Source organism: Drosophila busckii, chromosome 3L (genome assembly GCF_011750605.1).
Source record: "Drosophila busckii strain San Diego stock center, stock number 13000-0081.31 chromosome 3L, ASM1175060v1, whole genome shotgun sequence".
Taxonomy (NCBI): Eukaryota; Metazoa; Arthropoda; class Insecta; order Diptera; family Drosophilidae; genus Drosophila; species Drosophila busckii.
Genome location: NC_046606.1, coordinates 10,965,183 through 10,992,708, shown reverse-complemented (window position 1 = coordinate 10,992,708; position 27,526 = coordinate 10,965,183). Strand labels below are relative to the sequence as shown.

At 35.4% G+C, this 27,526-nt stretch overlaps 1 protein-coding gene across 1 annotated transcript in view; it reads right to left on the bottom strand.

Moving 5' to 3' along the window:
- Positions 1-27,526, bottom strand: part of LOC108598225 (bbg) — a 134,899-nt gene that overhangs the window by 4,434 nt on the left and 102,939 nt on the right.

Below are 27,526 nucleotides of genomic sequence, written 5' to 3'. Positions count from 1 at the left end.
TAATGGTATAAAAAATAAATTGAGCATATTTAATAAACAAATAAATGCAACTAATTAATCAAAATTGCATGGCAAACTGCAGTTATCGATTACATGTTATTCAAATTGCATGCATATTTAACTTTATAATTATTATAAAAAATGTTTTCAATATTAAAATGTTGAATAATTAAGTAAATCCAGCTAGTTAATTAAAATTGCATGCCAAACTGCAGTTATCGATAACATGTATATATTTTTAGCTTTATAATTATTACAAAATGGTTTTTAATATTGAAAAATTTAATAAAAAGTAAATGCAGCTAGTTAATAATTATTAAAAAATTATTGAACTGCAGTTATCGAAAAATTTAATACCAATTGCATAAATATAAACTTTTTAATTGTTATGAAATTCTTATTAATATTTAAAAAATGTAAAAAGCAAAATGCATCGATTATTCCAATCAGAACGCTGCAATATTTGCATACAAGCTTGCAGTTATCGATATATATCATTGAAATTGCATCTACATATATTTAACTTTTAAAGATTAAAAACTACATTAAATTGCAATTTAATAAACAAGTAAATGCACTTAGTTATTGATATTAATAAAATCAATCAAAAATATTTGCTGTTATGACAAAAATTTAGTTTAACACTTTTCAAACAAAAATTTCATGCTTAGGCTTAAGACTGTTAGTCCCAACTGTTTGAACTTCAAAGATAATAAGAGTTGGAGAAGTAAGCTGTGTGTAGCAAATTGCAGCAAAAGAATAGAAAAAAAAGAAAGAGATTAACATTAACATTAAAATGTGTATAATTAACAAATTGTAAGGCTGTGCTGGCCACTTTGGCAGCACTATAATTATTGTTTTGGCCGCAAACGAAACGGAAAACTTTCGCCCAAAATTACAAAAAAAAATAATGTTAGCTAAACAGTTTGCCATTAAGCCCAAAACGGCGACTGAATCTTACGTATGTTCCAATCTTAAGAGCAATTAAACAAAAGCCACAAATTGTTTGTGCTTTGTTTTCTTTTCGGCGTTGACAAATACAACATAATAATAGTAGTAATAACAATAAGTAGCTATAATTTGAAGCTAGATTTGCTTGCAGAAAACGAAAGTCTCAAAGTCAGAGTTGACATATTTTTGGGGTCGCCAATTCGTTCGGGGGAGTTGCTGCTTAAAATAAAATTCACATGCTAATTTATGCCTTTAAATGTTTATTTTATGGCACACGCAGTAAATAAAGTTTCTAAACAGCGACGCTGATTTCTTTGTAAATAGAAATTGATAAAAAAGCGCCCACATATCAGTTGAAAAAATCAGTGGAAAAAATATATTTGCATTTTTAATTAAACTAAAAACAGAAGCGTTGCGAAAAAAATTCCAAGCAAGCTAAAAAATTCATTAAAATGAAAACCGCTGCGTGGTTGTTATAAAGTTTTTTTTTTTTTGTATTTTATTTTGTTGTGGTGTAAATGTTTAGTTTGAAATGTTAATGAACTTTAGGGCCAGCGCATGTAAAAACGCAGCGAATTCTTTAATTAAAAAGAAAGGCTAAAAAATCATGTACATCATAAACAAATTGTGTGTGTTGTTTAAATAAAAGCACAAGAGCATGTAAATTAAATTAAATAAAGGGCGACCTAGAAGCTTCAGCTGTAGCCTTGGGAGCGAATTTCTATGTCACGTTGCGAAATAAAAATTTGTCATTATGATTACTCAGTCATAAATATAGTCGATGGGGTCAATCGATGGCTTTATCAATATTTAAAGAGTGACATCAAAGACTGACTCACTGCTAATAAATTTTGTGCGCACAGCTGTTTGGCTAGACTTTGAAATTACTTAAACAATTAGTTAGTTGCTAATAATTGTAATTAGTTTAAATGTTTTTGAGTGCTGGCGCCGCTGCCTATAAAAATGTTTATAACTATTTGGCTGCGGCATTTATAGTTTATAATTAATCAAATTAACTTGAACTGTGAACCGCGCGAACGAACTTTAGGCGCTTTAGCTACGCTCAGCGATTAATCTTGAGGACTTGGAGACTACGCCAAGTGTAACATGAGGCGTCTGTTGATATTTAGCGCTGAGCTTAGACAAATAAGTTTATAAATATGCATAGGCTTGTTTAATATAAGTTCAAAGCTTTGGCATTTTGGCAGCTTAATAATTAAAACTGAAAGATCTTGGCATGCCACCCGCTGTGCTGACTTTAGCTAATGATTTGTTCGTTTTGTAGAATGTGCTGAAGACTGAGGACTGGCAGTTACATATGTAAGCGCAGATGCCGCTTTAATCGACTGAATTCATTTCAGTTATGCCAAAGAAAAAGTGCGCAGTCTAACATCAAAGCTCAACTTGGCATTTCCCGTCGCTCAGCTATCTCTCTTGCACTTATCGCTTGTGCTGCGGCGTGCTAAGTACATGCCAAAGTGTCGTCTTTAATTAGCCAAACAGCTGTTTAGCCGCAGTCTGAAGTTACAAGTTCCATGGAACTTTCCATGCAATTCAACGCTCAAGCATAACTCAGAGCAGAGCAACGGGCTCTCTAATCACTTCCGTTGTTATCGACATGCAATGCCCAGGGCTCCCAAGCTCACTCAGTGCAGTAGTTCCCACAGTAGTTCCTCTAATCCTGCAACAAATTGCGCACATTTAGCGCACAAAATGCCACTTAAGCGACTTGAGCGCAGGTTCGCGCGCGCGCGTTGCTCCTCTATGCGCTTCTCATACACAAATTGTGCTGCGCGCTGGGAAAATCTGCGCTACGTAAATAATTGAAATTAATATATATTTTCTACTGAATTTCGTTTCGTTATTCTTTTTGTTTATGCTTTTCAGCAATTTCTTTCAAGACATTTCGCTTGTCGGCGGCTTCGCTTTTGACGTGCCACAGCGAGACGAATAACACTCAAGAGCGAGCGAGCGAGCGAAAAAAAGAGGCGCAATGAAATGCTTAACAAAAGTAAAATAAAATAAAGCCAAGAATGCGTAGATTGGTAGCCCGCACATTTTTCTACATGGATAGCATTCTGCGGCTGCTGCGCTTCATCTTCATCTTTTTGCGAAGACGGCTCTTCGCTCTTCGCAGACTAAATATATTGGTAGCCAGTCTGCGCGCCTGCGCCTAGCATATTTCATTTTAATTATTTTATTAAAGCTTGCCCTGTAATGTGCAATTATTTAAAGTGTTCAATGAATTACGCTGCCGCTCGAGTTAAACTTCAAATATATTTATAGCCAAGCACGCACAATTTAATACACATTTCAATAAAGTCCAGGCGCTATTTGATTGTAGTGCCCTCTGCAGACTTCACTTTCGGTGTGTGTGGAGTTTGCTGCTCACCTTGGCCAATCAACGTTAATCTCAAATTGAACTTTTAATTTAATTTTGTCAGTATATTAAGGATCAGGCTAGACATCCAAGCCAAGTGCTATCATTTAAAAATAAGCAAACATTCTGCTTCTGTCTTGTCCGGTTTTTGGATGCAAACAAGCGCCTTATAAAGCTAAGTTTCTGCTTGAGAGCGATATTGGGTTTACTTCTATCAAAAAAGGTTGTGCTACAAAAGCCTGACTTGTTGTAGGGAAATTATATTTATTTATTTTATATTAAAAAATATAACACATGCTTCAGGGGAGGCAGCCTTGCTACTGGGGCTTTTCAAGTCAACTATGATATACAAATATTTCCAAACTTATGTGTTAATATAAAATCAATAACAATAAATCTTATAAATAATTCCTACAAAAAATACCGAAATATTTCTAAACTTATGTGTTATGTTATATAAATAAATAACAATAAATCTTATATATAATTCCTATAGCAAAAGCTTGGATTTTAAGCGCTTCTACATGTCTCTTCTTCAAGCTACTTCAATTCTATTAACCCCTTAATTATGTCGAATTCGAATTCGCAACAATTTTTATAATTTATCAAATATTCAACAATGGGTTCTACCTCTTTTCAACTTAACGACACTTGTAGCTTATTTATTTTTCATTTGCAGTGCATTTATTTATTATTATTACTTTAATGGCTTTTTTTTTTGTGAATTTCGAAAGTTTCGACTGTGTAGTGCCCCACAAGGTTCTTCTTCCTTATCGAGCAGCTGCTCTGCATTTCTTTCTTTTTTTTTTATTAAATAAGAGCAGCCAGTCAGGCAGACAGACAGACGGACATTAAAACCGCTGAGAGAGCGACTACTTGGCTATGGGCAACAAAAATTCTTCAGTTGCTTAGCTACCAAAGTTCTCTTGCCTCACTGCCCCTGCCCCGCGCGCTGAATGTTTTGCCACACTGTCAGTTGGCACTGTGTGTGTTGCACGTTCGCCGTTTTGCATTTAATGTGTCATGCAACGCTGCATAGCGGACGCAGTTGCTGTTGCTGTGTTGCATATGTTGCAGTTGCAACTTGCTGTTGTTATGTGGCAAGCGCCAAGTGTTGCAAACAATGCGCTGAGTGCACAAAAGGTAGCAAGAGAGAGCGTGAGAGGGCAGCCTGGAAAAACTGCTTATGCATATGGCGAGGAAAATGCAAAGAAAAATGCGCCAAAGACGAGAGAGAGAGAGAGAGAGCAGTAAAGAAGAAAGAGCGAGAGGGCGAGCAGAACTGAAGTGTGTGCCGTTGCATAAATATCGAGCTAAAGTGCCAGCAGTGCGACTGAAGCTTAAGGGGGGCAGCTGAGCGGGGGGCAACTGTCTTGCAGCAGCAGCAGCGGCAGCTGCCACACACGTTGAACACTACTACGCACCCGGCGGCAACAACGGCGTTGGCAGCAGGCGGCAGCGGCATTTGGCTTACAGGCAACTTGACTTAAACGCATTTTTGCCATTGGCAACATGTGCGGGAGATCAGCAACGAGCGCTGGGGAGTGGAGACAGTGGGGCAAGGGCTAAGCGCGTTAGGCGCGTTGTGAATTATTTGTAAGATAGTAAGCGGCAGGTAAAGGGAACACACACACACACACACACATACAGAGAGAGAAACATTTCAACGCTATTTACGAGGCAATTTCGCAAAGAGGAATATTACAGCTGCTTACGAAGGTGAAAAAACCATCTAGAACTCAATTTATGTTGCATTTTAACTATGCAACAAAACCAGGAAGTTCAAATGCGCGCCCATGTCAAACTTCAAATTTCAGATTTATACCAAAAAGCAGCAGCAGCGGCGGCGGCAACTTGCATTTCATAGAAACTAACAAAACGCATCACTGTCTGCACATAAATTATGCTCAGCAGTTTGTACAATTATTAAGCTTAAAAATAAATCTTTAAGGCGGCGCATAAAACTTGTCATAGCAATAACTCTAGAAAAATATAAAACTAATTAAAATAATACCAAGAAATTACGGAAGCGACTAATTGGACTTGAGCTTAGTTTTGTTTTGGAGTCGGTCTTAATGTTTGACATTTGCGTAGCTTTTATAACGACCGGATCGTGTTTTATCGTTCGCACACAGATACTAAAAAAAAAAAAAAGATCCCTCTGTGATCATCTCATGCTGATGGGTTTTAATAACCACAGTCGCACTAAAGTTGCTTGGAAAAAAATAATGAAAAGCAGAGAAATGAGAAATGAAATGAAATGCTTTGAATATGTCAAGAACCGTAGCACGTAGTCGCAGCTTGTCTTTGATCTCTTGCCAGTTGCAGTTGTATTTATTGACTTTGGTATTTCAAATATCGGACATTTAATTGCACGCCAATCGAACAATTAAATGTTTTCGCAAAAGAGAAGAACAGAAGACAGAACGATCCGTTGCATGGATTAATTGCATTCGCCGCCTTTCTCTTCAGCTCTCAATTCCCTTTCCAATTTGTATGCGAAGCAGTGTTGAAAAAGGGCGTAACTTCGGCCAAGAGTGTTAGGAGGAGTAAAGTGAAAAATGTTAAGAAGAACGGCGCACGCTTCGATGCACAATCTAAGTGCCTTGAAAAGGTTCAAGAACAATTATAAGGTATTTCTGTAAATACTCTGCGTACACAAAGGGTTAATAGTGAGGGTATATCGAAGGTTCTTAGGTACAGAGGGAACTTGGATTTTTGCTTTTCAAGTTTCAACATATTTATTATTCCATTCATTTCAAATTTGTTATTTCTGTTAACTTGATTTATTTATTTATAGAGGGTTAATTATTATTTCTTTCCATTCATAAAGGTTAATAGAAAAGGTACACTGAAGGTTTTTAAGCCGGGAAAGAACTTATTTTTTCTTTTAAAGTTTCAACTTCAATATTCAACTCAGTTCGCTTTTATATTACAACTGGATTAAATATTGCAATAGAGGGTTAATTTATATTTATTTAAAAAGAGTTATTAGAAAGGGTATATGGATGGTTCTTAGGAACAAATAGAGCTTCATATATTTTCTTTTTAAGTTTCAGCTAATTTATTAATATATTCAATTCAATTCTTTAAGTAACTTACTTTTATTTTACAAGCTTGATTACATTTTTTATATAGAGGGTTAATTATTATTTATTTAAAAATGGTTACAAGCAATATTATACGAAGGGTTCGGAAGAATATTATTTACTATAATAAGAGCTTGCCAATAGAATTTAGTCATATTTATATTAAATATTACAACTTCTCCTTCTTTTATGAAGGGATTTAATTATTATTTATTCCAAAAGGATAAAGCAGCAAGGGTATGCTGAAGTATCTGAAGAACAGAAAGAACTTATGTTCCTTTCACTTGAAGTCTCAACTTATTTATTTTTATATTTCCATTACACTAAGCATTTACTTTTTATATTAAAACTTGCTTGTAATTTATATAGAGCATGTTTTAGTCTGCTCTCATTATTTAAACCTCGTTCCAAAAGTGCACTCAATTGTAGCATGATTCAGAATTTTTTTTTTCGTTTGCTTGCTGTAATTTTGTTGCTTAACTGTAGAATCAACTTTGCCACCTGTGACTTTGTCTGGGGTGTTGTGATCATTATCAAGGCACAGCTGGCACTTCAAGTTCACTTTGGTTCAGTTCCAAGTTGTGGATTCTTTCTACTCTGGGGTTTTTTTTTCTTAGCTGCTGCGACTGTTGTCATTGTTTTCAGCCTTCCATTTGAGTGACTCTTGGAGCGTTTCATTTGACTACAGTAGCGGCCGTTAGGGTTTTGCTTTTTTGGAATCTAATTTTCTTTCTTTGTGTTTTTTTATCAATTAAAGCGTGACCTTTGTTGTGGTTTATCTGAGCGAATTAGTTCGGCCAGGCAGCTGGGTCGGCGCTGCTTTATGGTCTAATTAGTTGAAGCCAAAGAGAAACCTCCAACTTCAAACTCCAACTCCAACCTTTGGCCACATCATATAGAGAGTGTCGGTTCATTATGACGGCACAAAGTGAAAGAAAACAATCGAAACTCGTTCGGCGATGACATCAAGCTAATGTTGATTGGCTGCCTGCCTATCTAACTCGTAAATCTTCACAGCTATCAATAGTGAAGACACCTATTATAAATAGTCGTAATCAGACTTACTAAATACCTAAATAACTGTGAAGTGCGCTGAGAATTTTGTGCTGCACATGCGGCAATTACTTCATAAATCTATTTTAAGGCACCTCAATATATTTACAACAGATTTTCAATATATATTGCGCTTTCGATTTGTACAGCTGTCAGTTCAGTTCAAGGCTGTTGTTCAGTTTGTAATTAAAGTAAAGCTGTCATTAAGTGGAACTTGAGTTTAAATCGATTTGGAAATATGACAAATTGTAAATATTCAGCCTAAGTTGCAAATGAAGGTTACACCAAAAATAATATTGTAAATAATCTTTTTTTTACTTTTTGGCAAACTTTTTATAAATGCTCTGCACACAAAAGTTGAAATATTCGTAGCTCGTAACTCGGTCTCTTATAAAACAATTTCAATTGGTTCGCATTTTGTGGCGTTTTTGGTATTTCCCCCCTTTTGAGCAGCTGCTGCCTTCGCTGCCTTTTCCCTTTTTGCCAAATTCTCTTTTATTTAATGCGAAGCGCGCAATTTTTCGTTGACATTTGCAAATTCTTGTCACAAACACAAAACAGAAAAAAACTTAAATTAAATTAAAAAACGAAATATATACGCGACTCATAAAAAATGTTTTGTCTTGCAGTGAACTTGTTGTTGTTTTTTTTTTTTTTGTTGTTGCGGCCTCTTTTTGGCGACACTTTTTTCAACGTTTTGCTGATTGCTGGAGTTGCATTTAAAGTTGAACAGCCCCCCCCAAACACCCGCAAGACACACCCACCAGCCAATGCAAATGCTTGTATTTGAATGAAAGCAGCTAAAGAGTAGAAGAGGGTGGAGGGCTGGGGGCAGCCAACTAGGTGAATGTTTATGATGCGATTTATTTGACAGCTGAATTTGCAAAATGCTAAAACTATAACAAGCAACAAGCAAATGCTGATAGTACATACAAATAAAATCTATGTTAATACGCTTTTGTCAATGAAAGTAGTTCAGAGCTGCTCATTGTTATTCTTTTTAGTGAAAGAGTCAGAGAATTTGCAGCGAAGAAGAAGAAACATATGTATGTCAGTCAGTCTAATGATCTACAAGGTGACAAGGCGACTTTTGCTGCTGTTGTTGTTCAGCTGCTCAGGAGAGTGTGAAAGGTTGTTTGTCATTGCGAGTAGGCTTAAGCAGCCGGCAAAACCAACAGTCAATGTAGGCTAAAGACCAAGGAAATGCCAGAGAGGAAGTCAGTGGTAGCAGCAAAGCAAACAGTCAACAGCGCAGAGGCATCCACTTGACCCAAAGGAGTGCACACTCTAATTATAATTGCAGGGTTGACAAACAAAAGTTATGCACTAATGATCGCAGCTGAATTTAAAGTCAAGTCGTTAAAGAAATTATTTTTGAAGCCAACTGTTGCTTTCAATAAATTATTTGCAACATTTCAAAAGTAGTTGTAAAAATTATTTTTATATTATTTTATATTTATTTAAACTACATGTAAATTATTTTTATTTATTTTATTAGAATTTATTGAAGATCACTCGTTAAAGAAATTAAAGCCTTAACACAAAATTGCTTTTAATAAATTATTGGCTCGACTAAAAAATTACATGCATTTATTAATAATTTCTGCCTTTTAAAAATATAATATATTTATATATTTTTTTTATAGCTGAGCATCAATAGTTAAATAAATTAATTATTAAGCTCAAATATCTTTCAATAAATTATTTGCAACTTTAAGCGGCTCAAATGTGAAAATATTTGTATAAATATATAAGCTACATATATATTAATTTCAGATTTAACTGCATATCAATCGTTTAAGAAATGAATTTTAAAGCCGCCTTAATTTCAAATTTATTTAAACTACATTTTTATTTATTTTTTTATATAACAGAAGATCACGTCGTTAAAGAATTAAAGCCGTTAACCCAAAATAGTTTCAATAAATTTATGCGCTTTATATATATGAAAAAAGAGTTGCGTGTGTCTCAATTTATGATGGGCTTTAATGAAATTAATTTTTAAATTCTTCTGTTGCTTTCAATAAATATTTTGCAACTTTAGGCCGCCTAAATTTAATAATGTATTTAAGCTACATTTTAATTTATGTTTTATTAGATTTTACTGATCTTCACTCATAAGAATTTAAAACCTTAAGCCAACTGTTGCTTTCAATAAATTATTTGCAACTTTAAGCCGCTTAAAATTTGAAAGCACTTGTATAATTTATGAATTTTAGCCTTATTTAACCTACATATATATTCTAGATTCAACCAAAGATCTTTTTTATGAGCTGAACACACTGAACTCCAGACTAGCAATTTTTTCACTGTTGTTTTTTTTCTTCGTTTTGTTAACTGTTGCTTTCGTTTGCGTTTTATTTATTTCTGTTCGTTACGTACCTTCTCTTATAGCTTTTTGCATTTAGCACTGCTCTGGCTGTTGGGGCTTTCGTTTTTGCATAAATTTCACAGCCATTATTTATTCATTATTATTTTTGTAACTTTTGCGTGAAATTATTTAAACAGTTTGGTTTGTTGTTTGCATTTTAAAGGGTTTTGTTTTTTATAAACTCGCGCAACTGTTTTTTCTTTTGTGTGCTCACAGCTAAACGGTTATAAAAATTAGCATAATTATTGTGTATTAAATGAGTGATTATTGTATTTAGTATTTCACTTTCTTTAGAGTTCATTTGCAGCTGTTTTTGCTTGCCAACAACAATAATAATAACTATAAAAATGTTTTGCTTGAGTGCATTGCAGACAAAGTAAAACGGAAATGTATATGAGGCCGAAAATAAATAATTTTATATTGCAAATTGTAATTAACTTGAAAAGTCGATATGTGCACGTTACGTTACATTAATTTATGCGAATGAATGAAACGTGAATGAACTTGGCTTACAATAAAACAGTTCGATTTGCGAAAAAAACAAGAACAACACTTCACTTCACGGTCACAACTTTGGCTGAGTGTTGGTGTGTGTGTGCGTGTGTGTTAGGAGAGTCAAAGTCAAGTTTACGGTTACGAGACGAGACTGACTTCGCCAGCTTGAAAAAAAGTCAAAGCGCCGCGGCTACGTTGTGATCGCGACGAGCTCTGAACGACAACTGAACGTGCTCAGCCGGCAAAGCTTGATACGTTTGCGCAGGCGGTTCAGCTTACTCACACACACACACACGCGCACACACATGTGCGAGTTGCTTGACAAGCAGCTGCTGCTGCGAGAGTTGTCGGCCCAATTTCGTGAGAGAGGCGCAGCGCAGCGGCTGCGCTTGCAATTCTGCTGATGCTTATCTCTTTTGGGCTGCCTGCACTCAACTTCATTTCTGAGCTAGCATGTGGCTCTCCAATTATGAGCGTGTATGTGTGTGTTGGTGACTCGTGTGTCGCATTACAAGCCGATGACAAATTTGTGATAAGCATTTCACTCTCGTGCTCTCGCTCTCTTTCTATTTGCTGTGTGCGCATTCAATTATTTAATTTGACTAATGAAAATGCTGCACGCCGATTGATATCGAGTGAACTTTGTAGCCACCAATGCAACTGCGCTGCTCTTTATTCTGCTTGTGTCTCAATTGGTTGGCGCGGCGTAGCTTCAAAGTGTTATTTATGATGCTTTGTATATTCTTTATTTGTCAATACACAATATTTGCATGTGTTTCATTTTGCCATTGTTCATATTGAAATTAATTTACGAGTTTTATAAACACGCGTCTGCTGTAAATATATTATTTAGCAATGGCTATGTGTTGGTGTAAACTATTGCTTAATTGCTTTGTTTGGCTTCAATGGAATTTCTTAGCAATTATCGTAAATTATTCTATGAATATATGCAGCCTGTTTCAATTTAAAGTTTAAAATTATTAAAAAATATAAAACAAGCAACAATCAACCCTGAAATTTGACATTAAGCCGAAACAATTGCCAATTTTTTTTCAACCACAAATTAATACCATTTCTTGTGGTTTCTTTCTAGATATTGTTTAAATTGAGTCAAGCAGTCAGTCGAGCCACTTTAAGTGCTAACAAAAAGTAATAAATACAAAAAAATTAACAACAGCACAAAGCGAAGCGCAATGTAAACTGCTTGTTGATTCATAGACGGGGGTGGGGACTGGGACTGTAGCTGAGGTGTTTTGGCCACGCTCTACGCTTTGGCTAGTAGTAATTTTTAATTTGATGATTAATCGATAAGCGACAGCCACATTGACTCCACAGCCAACGGGCCAACGACTCGTTCAAATATCAATTGGTGGAACCCGAAAAGCAACAAGGCAATAGAATTAGAAATAAAATAGCAGCGAGCGTGTGATTAGAATTTGTAATAAGCTGTGTTGCTTGCTCACACAGATAAAGATCAGATTGTGTGTGATTGGTGCTGATGAAAAAAAAAACAGAGAAGAGTTTTGTGCTCGTTCCCAGCTGGAATTTGGAATTTTTTGTTGATCATTTTGTACCGCAATCAAAACACCCGCAATACGATTTGTAACTGGCAGTTGAAAACTGAAAGTGCATTAGCTGCTGCTGCTGCTGCACGCGCTTTCACTTTGTTTTCTTTGTTTAGAATGTATGTAAATAAATATTGCATAATCGCTGAAGAGACGCGAGGCACGACCTTTGGGGCAGCAACTTTCTTCTGGCTACCAAAATAACTTTCACACAGAATCGAAAGAACAAAACACTTTCCCAAACAGCGTTTCTTTAAATTGGAACTTCCATTTGTATTTTGTCATTTATCAATGCTGTTCAGACATTATATATGCTTTTCATTTGATTTTCTGACTGACAGCTGCGACCCCAAAGCGCTTGTAATGGAAACCAAATGTGCCAACTTAGTTAATCAGCATAGATAGCTATGTAAATAAGTTTTTTGGCAAATGCAAAGCAGCTGTCCCTTCTCTCCAAATGACAATGGCATGTGTTTTATGTGGAAGTGCGAAAACTGTCGCCAGCGCCAGACCTTGGGCCAATTGGCCTGGCGCTAGCCCCCAAGCTAACAATCAACAAAAATCTTCCGAGCAAAACAAATCAATCAAAGCCAGCAGCAGCAGCGGCAACTGCAGACGCATTGCAAAATATGTAGATACATATGTATCTGGCTGCCCCCACATGTATCTGGCTGCTTTCAATTTGCCACAGAAGCTGCGGCGCCAGCAAATGCAAATTGCGTCAAAGGTTTTTCGTTTTTCTTTATTGTGTTTGCGGCAAGGCAAAAACTTTAAAGTTCCGCCTTTGACAAGTGACATTAGAGGCGAGAAATGAAATTCCAGCCTTCAGGCTCTATAGAGACACCGATTTGCATTTTATAACATTTAGCGAATATTTTTCGGCATTTGTCAAGCTGCTTGCAATACAAAATCAATCAAAAGTGTGAGTGAGTGAAAATATTTAAGAGTCATGGCTTAAAATAGATTTGTTAACTGTATTGTTTATAGCTTAGTAAAAATTTAAGCTTTGAAATCTATTTATTGTAATAAATTCAGCTGTATTTCAAGCTTTAAATTTTAGCTTTTATATATTAGTCTTGTATATGCATGAAATATTTATTTATTAGCTATATAAACATTTTGTATTCGTTTTTATTGCTGCATTTGCTGAATTTTGTTTTATTGCTTATAAATCAGTTTTTTTAGCTTTGTTGCAAGCTTAGCATTTTATAGCTAATATTTATAGATATATATATATATAATAAAGACATTCAAAATAAAGTCCCTCGAAATTAGCAATGCAAATTTTTGTCTAATTTATTTATTTATATTAACAAATTAGTCAATTGAAATTTCAAGTCACAATTTTCTTCACATTTTGCACTTTGGCCTGTTGTTAAATTTTTTTTCATACTCAAATTTTAAAATTGCCTCAATTAATTTCATTGTATTAATATGCATTTGATAGTTTATTTTGTTGTTGCGAAGTTTCCTGTGAGATGTGCACTTGCTCTGGCTTGCCGGATGACTCCATTCTAAACGAAATGTATGTTGGTTATTCAATGTTTATCGATAGTATCGATAGCTAATCAATGCTAACATAAATCACTTAATAGCTTAAACTTTATAATATAACAATTAATAAGCTATATCAAAACTATTATTTATTATTATAAATGTTAACATAACTAATTCTTTTAGTTTCAGTACTCAAATGAAATACATTTAAATTTCATGTAGCTATTTTTTCCACTCGTTTTTGCTTTAAATTTGCTTAATAAATTAATTTACTATAACATTTTATAGTTTATTTTGTTGCTGCTTATTTTTGCTACAAATTCAAAGCGCATTTGCTATTCGTTTATTGTTAATTTCTAAGCTCAATTGTCGGCGCACAATCAAAGGCTTTTCAATTGATAAGCGTAATAGATTTTTGTGCCTTGATTTTTTGTTGTGTTTTTTAGGCCAGCATAAAGACAAAGTTCAAATTGATGGCCTGTGTAGCAAACCAAAACAAAAAAAAAAAGCAAGCGAAAAAATAAAGTTATGAAGCCACAAAAATGGCTCACAATGCTCACATTAAAGCCAAATGCTGCATGTTGCACTTGACAGTTGCTGGCTGCAATTTATGGTCGCTAGCGATTTAAATAAAATGGCCAAAAGTGGTTAACAAAAAGGCACAAACAGCACTTGATCGCAACAACGGCGGCTCATTAAAAAGCCGAAATTATGAAGCAGCTAAAAAAGTTTCAGCTAATAAGCCGAGCTGAGCTTGTTAGCCAGACTAAGTTCAGCTTAGTTGGCTTATTAATTACAAGCGTTGCGGCTTGCGGCTGTCAAAAAGTAGGCGTTGCAGCTTAAATTTGAACTCTTGGATATATTTTAATATATGTGCAAAGCTATAAAATACGCATAAAATTTAAAACGCACGTATAATAATAAATTTGTGCAACTAAAAACAAACAAATGCTAATAAATTTCAATCAGCGTTGCCAACTAAAAAACCATTAAAATAAATATGTTATAAAATGCATAAAAATTCAATCAACAAACGCAGCTACAAGGCATTTAAATGGCCTAAAGGAACTGGGCTTCGACAATTGTCTAGTACGAAATAATGTGCAATAAACATAAATTAGCAATGCCATTTGTTGTTGCCAGCAACTGTTAAATGAATTAAATTGGGGGCTTGTTAAGGCCAACTGACCTTTTGCTTAGGCTGTACATAAAATAAAATAATAATGCAAGCGTTAAGTTCAGTTTTTAGTAGTTGGCCAAGTTCACATGCTATATAATTTTCGATATCGAAAGGTACAAAACTGTATTAGAAAGTCTAGATTCGAACAAATGTGGGGCGTTGCCTATGGGGACGAGACCGCACCTTATAGAGCGTTTAATGAGATTTGTGGCTATATCACTGACAAAACAATTGGCAATGTGTTGATGTTGCTTGCTGCTGCTGCTGCTTGTTCTGGGTTCGGGGCGTGAAAACTGCAGGGCCAACAAATTTAGATTTTTTGGGCTGGGCTTGCTGCTTTTGTTTTGGGGCAAGTGCCATTTGTTGCAGTTAGTTTTTAATTAATTGCCAGTTCTTATTATTGTTAATTAAACGACTTGTTGAAAATTGACATTTACTTTGATTTCATTGCTGCTGCTGACGCAAGTCAATTGAGTTTGCAATTAACTCTAATCTAAGCATTAACAATTTTTTGACATTTGTTAATTATAGCAAGCAGTCGTAGCTTACGCACTACATTTATTTATATTAATTATTTACTCTCTTATTACATTATTTGTTTATTTATTTAATGCAACCACAAATCAAAAATTTATTAAATGTCGCTGTGTTAATTACATTGATTTTATTTTCATTAACTATATGTGTGCGTCATTAAATTATGAAAAATACTGCCGCATGTTGCACAAAGCCGCAGAAATTTATAATTCATAATTGTTCAATTTGTACAGACAACAATAACAACAACAATTCATTGTTTAACTTTTGACAACAGCTGCGTTAACTGATTGCCACATGTTCTATATAATAATAAACTTGCTTGATTTTTTGGCTACATTTGTGCATTACGTATACGTAGCATTAATAAACTATTTTTAATTAGCTAAAACATTCCGCGCTTGTTAACAATATTTATTTATTTTATTGTAGTGCAGTCCACCCCCCCTAACGCTGTTCAGTTATTTTTGCTACAAATTAACTTGTAAACGCTAAATGAGCAACTTGTCAAGTTGAAGTTGAAGTCGTTTGCTTTGGCATTTTATCAGCTCTTATCGTTTGAAGTGTCTGCTGTGTGGGTGGGTGTCTGTGACCTTGAACTGTTTGCTTGGCTGTGAATTTGTCTTATGATGAAATTGAAACTTGGTTGGGCTTAAGTTCGAAATGTTAATTGGATTACTTAACTCGTTTGCATGCGCGATCGAATGAAAGCAGCTAATTTATAAATAAATGCACATAAACAATGCATTAAATATGTAAATTGTATAAACAAACACTTTAAAGCTCGAGATTAAATAAGTTTAAGTTTTGCAAGGTGAAAGGATTTGCGTTATTGAAATTGAGCAAACGTGTGAATTTGTATTGAGTAAATTTATCATAAGTTAAGTAATTCTATTTCAAAATTACACTAAGCTTTTGTTAAAATAAAGAGCATTAAACTAATTTGCAAAATATGAAAATTATTTAGTTGACTACATAATTTGTTTGCTAACTTTACTTTTGGAGTGACAAATATAAATTTATTATGTTAAAAAATAAAGCCAACTTAACTTTTGAAGTGACAAATTTAAATGTATTTATTATAAAAAAAATAAAGCAGTATGCGCAAGAGTTGCGTGATTTTCGCGCAGTGTAGTTGAAATAAAATGTGCCAAAATATAAATCAGCAGTAGTAGAGTCTATATAAAAAAATTCGTAGCTATAGCGCTTATAGTTTCTGAGTTCTTGTTGCTCATACAGACAGACAAATCCACAATCAACTTAGTTTGCTTTGCTGTTTAAGCATAAAGTGGCGCAAATACTTATAAACAACCTTTTTTTATAAACAGCATATAAATATATTTATATATACTATATAAATTGGAACAGTTTGCTAATAAAGCAATTCGCATTAGTGGCTTAAAGCTCTTAGAACTTATTTAGTTGTAATTTATGCATTTAAATTTAGTGCTAACTTCATTAGCGTTCTTTTTTTTTGCGAATCATGAATCAGCTCATAAACGTATAACAATCACTCGAGTGACGCTGTGTGAAGATCGTGATTGGAGTTGACATTTTGCAAGACTTTTAATTTGCATTTAAATCAAAAGCCGACAGTGCCAAATGCTCAACTCAAGTCAAAGCTTTGGCGCCCCGAAAATTTTCAGCTCATAAATTATATTTGGGGCTAATTTTCAAGCGGGTTGGGTGGGAGTTGAAGGTGTAAGTCACACACATACACACACATAGAAATAAATCAAGCATGTCAGCAGCTTGTGCAAAAAGTCGCCTGCCAAGCACTTAGACTACGCTATTTTTTTTTTCTATGCGGTCTATGGTTAACATGAAAACTACATAATTCACTTAAATGTCAAGTTTAGGGAAGGCTGCTTGGCAGTAAAAACGTTAGTAACTTGGTCTATAAGTAGCTAACGACGGCAGCTGCGCTCTGCACGTCACTCAATGCGCTAATAAAGATTCACCAAAGCATTAGATATGAAACACACACACACACACATGCACACATGCACACAAATTTGTAGTGGGCAGCGTAGGAAAATTTCACTAAAGCGCAGCGGTCACGATTTATCATCATTGCTGAGCCATTTGACAAAAAGGCAAACAGCTGCCAACAAAAGGAGTTAACTTGGCTTAGACTTTAAACATTTTTTTGTTCATAGCAGCTTTCGATATTTTGTAGCTACTTTGGGGGCAACGCTTGTTCGCGCTGACACTTAACGTGTCATTTGAACATTTTATTAGACTTGACAATGAACCTTTGAACTAGCTGCATGCAAATCTTTAAACAGTTAAAACAATGACTTGAACTTTCACATGCGCGTCAAGCTAAAAAGTAGTGGGAACAAACTTTAGTAGCTCCAACTTGGCTTAATCAATAAGCGCACATTTATCAAACTCGTACATTGCTATTGCTTTTAAATGTTTGTAAGCTTTGAGTTTATGGCTCAAATAAATCTTATCAATTTAAGCCGCACAACTCGACAACAGCTTAAAGCGTGGGCGTCAGCTACAAGTGAGAAAAGCTTTTGGCTGTGGGCGTAACTTTGGTTTTTAGGGCCTGTCGCTTGTCGTTTTTTTTTTTTTATATCGGGGTTGGGTACTTTGAGTTTGTTGTTGAGTAATTTTGACCAAGTTAAATGTATTTCATGCCAAAGCAGAATTGGGCAAATTAATTAAGCCATTTAAAAACAATTTTTGGCTTTTTACGTTTGCTCAAATTGCAGCTCAAATTAAATTGTTTAATTTAATTTGCGTTGCAATTTTTGTTGCAGTTTGGCAGTGCGTTTAAGTGAAAAGTGCTCGGCACGACTTTAAGCCGCGACTCTCTTCCCTGTTTGGCAACAATTTGTTTTGGCTGGCTGGCGTTAATTTTCAACTGTCCAACGTTAAGGCGCGCTACACTAACTTCAAGTATATGCAATTTTTAATAGCATTAATTTAATAAAAAAAGAGAATATATATAGAAAAATATGTTGCTTATTTATCGTTTAAGAGATGCACGTTTCCACTTTTGTTTGGTTTCATATTTGGGCCAGGAAGCAGTTAAAGCAGCTGAGGGCTCATCTCCAATTACAGATTAAGCGTTCCACATACCACTTTTGGCTTGCGGGCCAAGAGAAAAGCTTTGAGCCGCAGGCTGGCAAATATTTGACGCTTATTCCATCAACGTCAGCGCGCTGTGGCAACAACAATAACTCAACTGATCGATCAAATGTGCGGCCTGAAGCTGCAGAAAGATCTTGCCGCAGGCTACATTTGACATACTTTTGGCAAGTTGACACAAATAGTTTTGATATATTACTTTCAATTTTATAATATATGTGAGGAAAATTTTGGAAAAACAACTACGATTTATAATGCGATAAGCAGCGCATACAAAAACAACAATTATAAACAACTGTAAATTTAAATTGAAACCAAAATTGAGATTGAGATTGAGACAAAGCCTGCGATGCTAAACAACAAGCCAAAGCAAATTGCATAATTATTGCTACAAATGAAGCTGAAGCGAAGAAAGTGGTACCGTTTGAATCGTGATAAAGCGATAATTTACCCCCCCCAGCCCCCACCCACTGCACAGTCGAATGCATTTCACTTTCTTAACAAACAAAAAAGAGGCAAACGTAACTTTGAATTCAACTGCGGCCGAACCGTATCCGACTGCAGAGTCTATTATTATGAAATTTCGTAGCGTCCAAGGCGCCCACGCCAAAGTCTCTGAGCTTTAGCTTTAACTTTGACTGCAAACTACAAACAACTTCTTGTTTCATTTCAAGTCCGAGTTCGAGTTCAAAGTGCGCACAAAATCTTTTGGCAGCTTAACAGGCGCAACGTCATGAACTCGCTCAGTCTGTCTCGCTCTAATTCAGTTTGCTGCTTTTTTTATTGCGCAGACATGACAATTGGCAAAATATTTAAAGCCGTTAACTGATATAAGCATCAGCTCATCCCCATCATCAGCATAAACTAAGCAGCCAGCCAAGTGCCGCCTACTGACGGAAGCAAGTCGCTTGGTAGCTTAACTTTTAGCGCAGACTGTTAGCTAAAAGCCACTGGAAAGGCGCCAATTTAAGTGTAGCCAAGTTAACATTTCATTTTCATAAGCCCAAAGCGCCTACAGAGCTGACAACAATTTGTTTAAAAATTATAATTATAACTTTAAATTGGCCAACAGCGCTTAAAATTATATAAAATAAATGCATTAATTTGTTATGCAAATATCAATAGTATTTTATATATTTAAATGCATTAATTTGTTGTACAAATATTTGCAGCAAATATTAAGTATGCGCACTGTTGCTGCAAATTAAATTTGCTCAACAAAATTTGTCTGCTAATAATAAAATTCAGCAAATATTAAGCATACGCAGTGTTGTTAGAAATTTGCTTGCTCATTTTATTATGCAGCGCAAATATTGAGTATACGAACTGTTGTTTAATAAGCCAAATATGTTTATCTAAATGTTAAGCTATAATATTTATGCTAATATGAATGCTTAATTGACTTAACAGCTATTTAACATAAACATTTAATATGTGTATAATATGTCATTTTAATAAGCGAAATGCCTTACACATATTTTAGTTTTTTTATTTATTTATTTCTTTAGTAAGTGTAGAATATTTCAAAGTGTTTCTAATAATAAACAGCTTTTGTATTTTAAACTGACTGATGCGCATTATTTGCTGTTTAAAATATAAAATTTAAGGAATTTAATTAATTCAAAATGATAAAGTAGGCGTTTAAATATATAAATAATTATTTTTAATAATAAAAACTTTAAGCTGACTGAGCTGTAATATTTGTTATTGTATAAAAATATTTAAAATATAAAAATCAATATAAATCTGCTATATATATATATATATATTAATAAAAACTTTGCTATCTCAAGCTGACTAATTTGTAATATTTGCTACCCAAACATGAAATATAAAATTTATACATTTAATGATAAGCGAACTGCTTTTTATATTAACAACTGCTTGCCCTAATTGTTGCTCAGTAAATAAAGCAACTGATTCAATTCAAACTGATTCATTCACATTCACTAAACAATGAATGAAGCTGCATTCATTAAACAGCAACTAAGCCAAATGCATTAACTCAACGTTTAGCTGCAGTTAATCACGAGACACAAAACAGCGACAGTTTGACAAGAGAAAATGCAGCAGCTAAAAATCATTTGTAACAAAATCTTTTGGCTACCGTAAGCCGCAGGCTCTAAGTCAAGCGAGAACAACAACAAGCAGCAGAGTGGAAGTAAAAAAATATAAATGTATTAATCCTCGCCTGAGGTTATTGACGCAACCCACTTTAGCAGCAGCGGCAGCAACAACAGCAACGAGTAACACTTTTCATTCTGCATTGCCTGCGGCTTGGGATTAGCTTCAATTATTTTTAGCTTAATTAATTTACAAGCAGCGAGCTCGAGTTGGGGGCAAGGGCTGTGATTGCGCGTTGACAGCTGCTGCGCCTTAAACTGCGAAATTGGCCAACAAAGCATAGAAAAATGCTAGGAAAATATTTTTGCACGCTAGCCAAGGCATAGAGCGGGCAGCGGGGGGAGCTGTGTGGCTGTGTCCCTTTGGGGCGCTGCCTTTTTTGGAATTTTCACAGCCGCCAGCGCGGCGACTTTGGCTGCCTTTTGATAAGAGAGGCAAACGCAGCGTAGACTATAAATAGATTATTGAGACTAAAGCCAGAGCCAGAGCCCAAGAGGCAGTTGCACATGCGCTGAGGCATGCAATGCAGGTTCCTTGGAAAAATGCAACCAATGCAGCGCAGCGCAAGTTGCCAATCTAAAGTTGTGTGTGTGTTGAGTCTACGACAAGTTTCAGTGGGAGCGCAAGGAGACGACGCTTCGACGGGCTGTTGTTGTCGCAACCCAATCACCCGTCATGCCACAGACCGCGCCCCCTCAACTCGCAGCGCTGTTCTAGCAGCTCATGCATCATAGACAGATGCTGTTAAATTGATAGCGTGCGTTTTGTAGCCGTTGCCTGGGATTGCGTGTCTTGAAAGTTTTTAATGTCTGTCTGTCTGTCTATCTGTGTGTGTGTGTGTGTGCATTGTATGTGTGGTAGTGTGTCGGTAATGTGTCCAAAGCGCTGTCATGACGCGCTGCTCGAGGTGTGGCTAACCCGACAGTCTATCGAGTTCTAGTGAAAAGCGAAACTGTTTGACTGCAACTTACCCCTATAGCGTTTAATTGTTAACATTTTGCTTGTCAATTGTCAGTGGTAGTTACCTGCAAATAAAGTAAGCGTAAGTAAGTTTAATAAATTTATTAAGTTTCGTAATAAATTCGCTTTAACAATCAATGTTTAGGCCTTATCGCCTGTCGAAAGCAACTGCGCTTTAAATATTGCAACGTCAGTGGTCAGAGCTCTGTGCACTGCGCTCTGGCCCTTGCCATTTTGATAAGCTCTAGGTCTAGGCCACGTCTGCGTGCGCCCACTGCCAATGCCGTTACCCAAGCCCCAAGACTCAAGCCCAGCGATAAGCACTGCCTTTTATTGGTTTTTCCTTTTCGCTTCGAGTCTCTATTTGCTGATTACCCTGCAGATTAGCAGGCTGCAGCTTCAGCTTCAGCTTCAGTTGCAGCTTCAACTTGTTGTTGCAATTTAAATTTAGGGCGCGGCTCACAAGCCTCACGCAGTTGATTTTTAAATTTATTATTTTTAGCCGTGTGTGTGGTGTGTAGTGAAAATTTCTGTTTTAAAAGTTCACTAAATATTTTCGTGACAGCAAATTTACTTTATTTTTCAGTTTCATTGAAATTTTCACACCGTGCGCTGTTATTTCGCCAACGTGTCGTATACGTAATTAATAAAAATATTTTATGAATTTGGCGCATGCAAGCGGCAACAATAACAACAAACAACAACAACTCTTACAGCATACACCGAAAAAATTGTAGTGTTGCTATAAAAAATTCATTTGCGGCATTTTGTTGAACAATTTTTTTGTTGTTGTTGTTGTTGAACCGAAAAAATTGCCACAAATTTCGTGTGACGCCGCCGTTAAGGCTTCGTAATTAATTATAAACAAAAGCTCAATATTGCCATTGGTCTGCGCCCGCATTGGCCCCGAAATAAAAATAATTCGAAATCATAAATTTATAACATACTGAAAAAGAAAGTCTTGTATAATATTTGCCGTTAACAAATTTTGTTTTCTGCTTTGTTTTTGCTCGCATTTGTTTTTGGGCTCAGCTTGAAGTGTTGTGTGTGTGTTCGCGTTCGTTGATTGATAAATTGTCAATAGTTAAATCTGAAAGATGCGTCAAGAGCTGCTGGGCCGCTAAATCAGCCGAAAAATACCAAAGCGGCTTTTGTAGCGATTCGCTACGATTTGATTGACTGCTCAACAATATTTGATTGTTATTGTTTTTGCTTGCAAAATTAATCTCCACGCGTTGGTTTTATGTAATATTTAATGAATTTATATAAAAAACAGCTACAGTAAAGACAATTAAAGACAGCGCGAAGAATAATAATTATTATCATTACGTTTATGATATAAGAGAATGCGATTAGTGTGAAGATTATTAGTTCGCAACGGCAATGAATATTAATCAAAAGTAAAAACTAATTCAGTTCATTAAACTTTTAAATGGCACAAAGCAATATTTAATAGAGAAATATTAAAAAAAAGAAATATGCATAAAATTTATGATTTTAATTTTGCTGTTTTTAGCAGTTCAAATTAAGTTGTAATTTTAATTCATAATCTTTTATATTTAAATGCGCACTAAAAAAAATTGCTGGTATAATTTTAATTCTTTATTTCTTATTATTAATTCTAATTCAGTTCATTAAACTTTTAATTGGCACAAAGAAATATTTAACAGAAAATTACACAAAAAAGAAATTTAAATACAATAATTTTCGATTTTAATTTTGCTGTACTTAGCATTGCACAAAAAAGTTATAATTTTGTAAGTTTAATTCTTAGTCTTGTGTAATTTCTTCCGCATTAAAAAATTGTACCTATTTATTTTTTAATATTAATTCAGCTTTTAAGCAAAAATTGTATTCAACAATTTTAATAATTTTTTTTTTATTATTTCAGCATTTAAAAAAAAATAACTTTTTTTTTGTAAGTTTAATTCATTGTAATTCTTTATTTTTTATTATTAATTCTGCATTTAAAAAATTCTATTTGCCAATTTTAATAATCTTGTTTGTAATTAATTCAGCATTTAAAAAAATACTTTTTTTGTAAGTTTAATTCCTTTTAACTCTTTATTTTTTTATTAATTCTTCACTTAAGCAAAAATTTTATTCACCAATTTTAATTTTTTTTTGTAATTAATTCAGCAAAATACCTATTTTGTAATTTTAATGCATTTTATTTTTAGTAATTCAGTTTTTAAGCGAAATTTCTATTCTGTAATTTTAATAAAATATTTTGCAATTAATTTAGCAATTTCTGCAAAGCTTTCTTTATTATTTAAATTAGTTTTGCTTGTAATTAATTCAGCATTTAAAGCAGCCTTTTCAATAATTGTTCATATTTTAAATATTTTATATAAACAATTATGAACTGTTCTTAGCACTATTAATAGCCAAGTTTTAAACTTAAAAATTTGCTTGAATTTTTAGTATAAAAATCTTCACTTTTGTAGCTTTAAATTTAGCTAGAGAAGTTGGTAAACTTCTTGCTCTCAGTTCAAAGCAAGCGCTGCTACAATTTCTAATCAAAAACATGCCCACTAGTACTTTATGCTTGATATCAATATCCAATATATACTCATGCTTGTCATTATCGTGCATTTGCAGCAACTTTATGACAGCGATAACATTAAAGCTTAATGTTTATGTCTCGCTCTCTCTCGCTCTCTTTGACTTTTAGCTGCTGCATTTAAGCTACATAATATTTGATCGTAATATTTTAGCTGCGGTTGCATAAGTTGTTGAGTTTTTCTTTAGCTTTTCATTCTCAGTTTCGCTCGCGTTTCTTCTATCGATGCATGTGAAAATTATATGCATTATTAGATATTATTTCTAAGCTGGCAGCGCAGAGACTTCGTAGCTGCAAATCTTTGCATAGATTCTAACGGTAAGCAGGCAACAAAAGACAACAACAACAACAACAACATGCAACATGCGCAGCCACAAGCAGAACAGCAAACAAACATGTGTAAGCCGCTGCTTAGCAGCCTCAAGTTGCAGCTTTGGCTGTGGCTGCTTCTTCTGCTGCTGCTGCTGCTTTGGCTACTGCGCTTGGCTGTGTTCTAAGCGCTCGGCCAAGTTGTTTAGCAACATTTTGAACCTGTCGTCATGACTTGGCCAAAGTCAAGTTGGAAAAACTAAAACTAAAAAGAAAGAAACCAGCGACTGAGACTGAGGCACACGTGATTTAGTTCCTGTCGCTGCAGCAAAACTTGTTGTCCCCATAGTGCTGGCTGCCACACCCCCCCTACCGCCTTCGCTGCTGCGGAGTGTCGCAGTGTGTTTTATGCATATTTTGTGGCCATTGGAGCTGCCTGGCTGCTTATCTTTGGCTTAAATAAATTTTACGCTCGTGTATTTCTTTTCAACGCTCAACACACACACACACGAGCACACACACATACATACATAGCAAGTGTCCCAATGTTGCTTGCAACTCGTTGGCGACACACTGCCCAAATGTCCTCAGTTACCACATTGCAACTTGCTAGCGAGCTTGTTGCTGTGTTGTTGTTGCAACATGCAAACTCCTCCAATCGTTTGCCAAGCATCTCTGGCTAGTTTCCCAGCGGCTATGTGCGCCCCCACCCCTCACACCCCTCCCCATTACTTAAATATATATGTTTATATGTTTTAGCTTTGGCTTTGGCTTTGGTTTGTTTGGTTTACTTGCATCTTGTTTCACATTGTTTGAATTTATTGCCACATTAATAAAATTTACAGCTAATAAAAAATGCATCGAGGTCTTGCCATGACACCCACAAAATACCCCCCCGCAGCAGCCCCCCCTCATATGCCAATGCCAAGTGCGCGCTGTCAACATTTTTAGCATTGAGCCCAGAGCGTCCGGCGCAGCAGCCAAGATGACAATATTATTGACTGTATTGAAAGCACTGCTGGCTGGACTCTCTACAAGTGCGCAACAAAAAAAAAAAAAATAAAGAAAGAAAAATAAATAAATTGCGAGTCATTTATGGACTGGCGAACAAAAAGCTGCTCATGGTTATAAATTTAAACAAATCTATTTATACTTTAACAAGTAATTGGTGTGCATAAATTGTAGCCAAGATTTCAGCAGAACGTTTAAATAGATTGTTAGTAGGTTTTAAAAGAATTTATGTGCGCTTCAAAACTGTTTGGGTTGGTTTACTTTTGAGCTAAGAATGAGGGTTTGGGGTAGGGTAGGGTTGGGAACAAGTAAAGAAATTAAATTAAAAAATTAAAGTTTTTTCAATTTAACTTTCTACTAAAAATTAGAATAAGGTGCTAAGCTTTAGGGTGGGGTAGGGTAGGCTTAGGGAATTGAAGAAAGTTTTGTATATTAAAAATAATATTAAAGAATTGGGGATTTTAGAAAGATTAGCTACAATACTTGAGCTAATTGAATATTACCTCAAATCAACGGAAGATTCCTTCTTTAAAGGCAAGGGATTTTTTTTTAAGAAATCTCTTTTATAAAAGCACGACTCAACTTTTCATGTCGAAGAATAAAATTCCTCCAAATTTTGCTGCTCCAACGTTTTGACTTGAGTGACTTCAGTCTAATTCTCTAACGATTTCTTTGCGCACCCCTCTATGTATACCATGCTCAACTATTAACTCTCTCTACTCAATTGCTTCCACTATTTACTACAGCGTGTGCTTATGGCATTTCTAATGGGTTAATCATCATCTTTTGAATGCTCAACAGTCAACACTTTTGTGCAGACAGCCTCAACTCAAGTTAACTCCAACTCCCAGCTCATTACAACGTCAACAGAATAAACAACGCCCCAAAAGTCCTAAACAAAGCGTACCAACTAACAAACTCAGGAATAAACTAGCAAGCAGCTTTTCACCCGAAAACAACTTTCTATAGATCTTTGACTACGTCTTGTCTTCAGCTGTCGGCAGAAGAAACTTGCCCATTGCTTAAGCTGTTTAAATAAAAATTGCGCAATATTATTTAACAACAAGCGAGGAACAGCAAGAGCCAACAACAATGCAATTGATTTTTAAAAGAAGAGTTAGCAACCAACAATTACAACGGTACTTGCTGCGCTGCTTGAATGAAAGCAAAGAACCAAGAACCGATGCTTAACTGCAGTGGGGAGCGGAAAGAGAGAGGAGGCAACTCACATATGCTGCAAGTTAGGGATTCTTCTTCTTGGCTGGCAAACGAAATGCTTAACAAAGGTCACAACATTGACATTGAACAAGAGCTGACAAGACGAGAGAGGGAGAGAGAGAGGTGGAAACTGAAGAGCAAAGGGTACCCTAAGCTATTGGGCGGGAGTTTGTTTGTAGAAATAAAATGGTAAACATTACTTTTTGGTAAATGCTGTTTAATATGCAATTAAAGGCATCCATCGATGAGCAGAGTTGAGTTAACTTGACTCTTCAGTTGAGTGCGCTTAACAATGTTTATTAGAAGTTGGGGGGGCAGTCAATCAAAATCGTTTAAAATTAAATTATACGATGACAAACGAAAAGAATTTTTCCAACAATTTTCCTTTGCTTTTGCACAAGTTTCTGTTGTGTCAAAAGTTCAACGCTTTGAAGCGAGTTCCTGGAGAAAGATGGGGTGGGGTTACGTTCTTTCCACAAATCAATCATTGCTGTCATACGTACGTACCTCTCTCTCTTTCTCTTTCTCGCTCATTCGCTGCATTGTGCGTCACACATAATTATGCTGTAATTGATATTTTCTACTTTAGCCGCAAACTCCTCACACCTCAGCTCATTCCTCTTAACATAACACCCTGGTGCTTTTGGTGTTTTGGGCGTCGCAACTTTTCAAAAGAAATCAAAATTTGTAACGCCTTTTGATGGCCCGTTTTTTTTTTTCTTTCGTGTAGAACCTGCACTTAGTTTGCATAGTGTTGGATGGCCCCATTTGTTGTTGCTAGAACGTTCCAACGCAGTACCGTTAGACATTAGCTTAGCTTCGATAGAGGCCAGCAACCCAACAAACTTTAAAGCTCAACAGCTGTAATTTGAAATTCACGTAATTTCCAAAACATTTCCAAACACTTTTCCCTATTAACGCATCTGCATGCAAGTGAAAGTCTTTCAGAATTTCACACTCAGCAATTTGCTGCTGCGCGCATCCCAAAGCATTTAAACAATGATGGATCATTAAAAATGTATTTTCTTGCTGTCCGGCAACAGCAACAACAAATACTGGAAGTCACGACCCTGTCACTGTGCATAGCCAACAGAAAAAAAAAGTAAAATGCCCCAAACAAA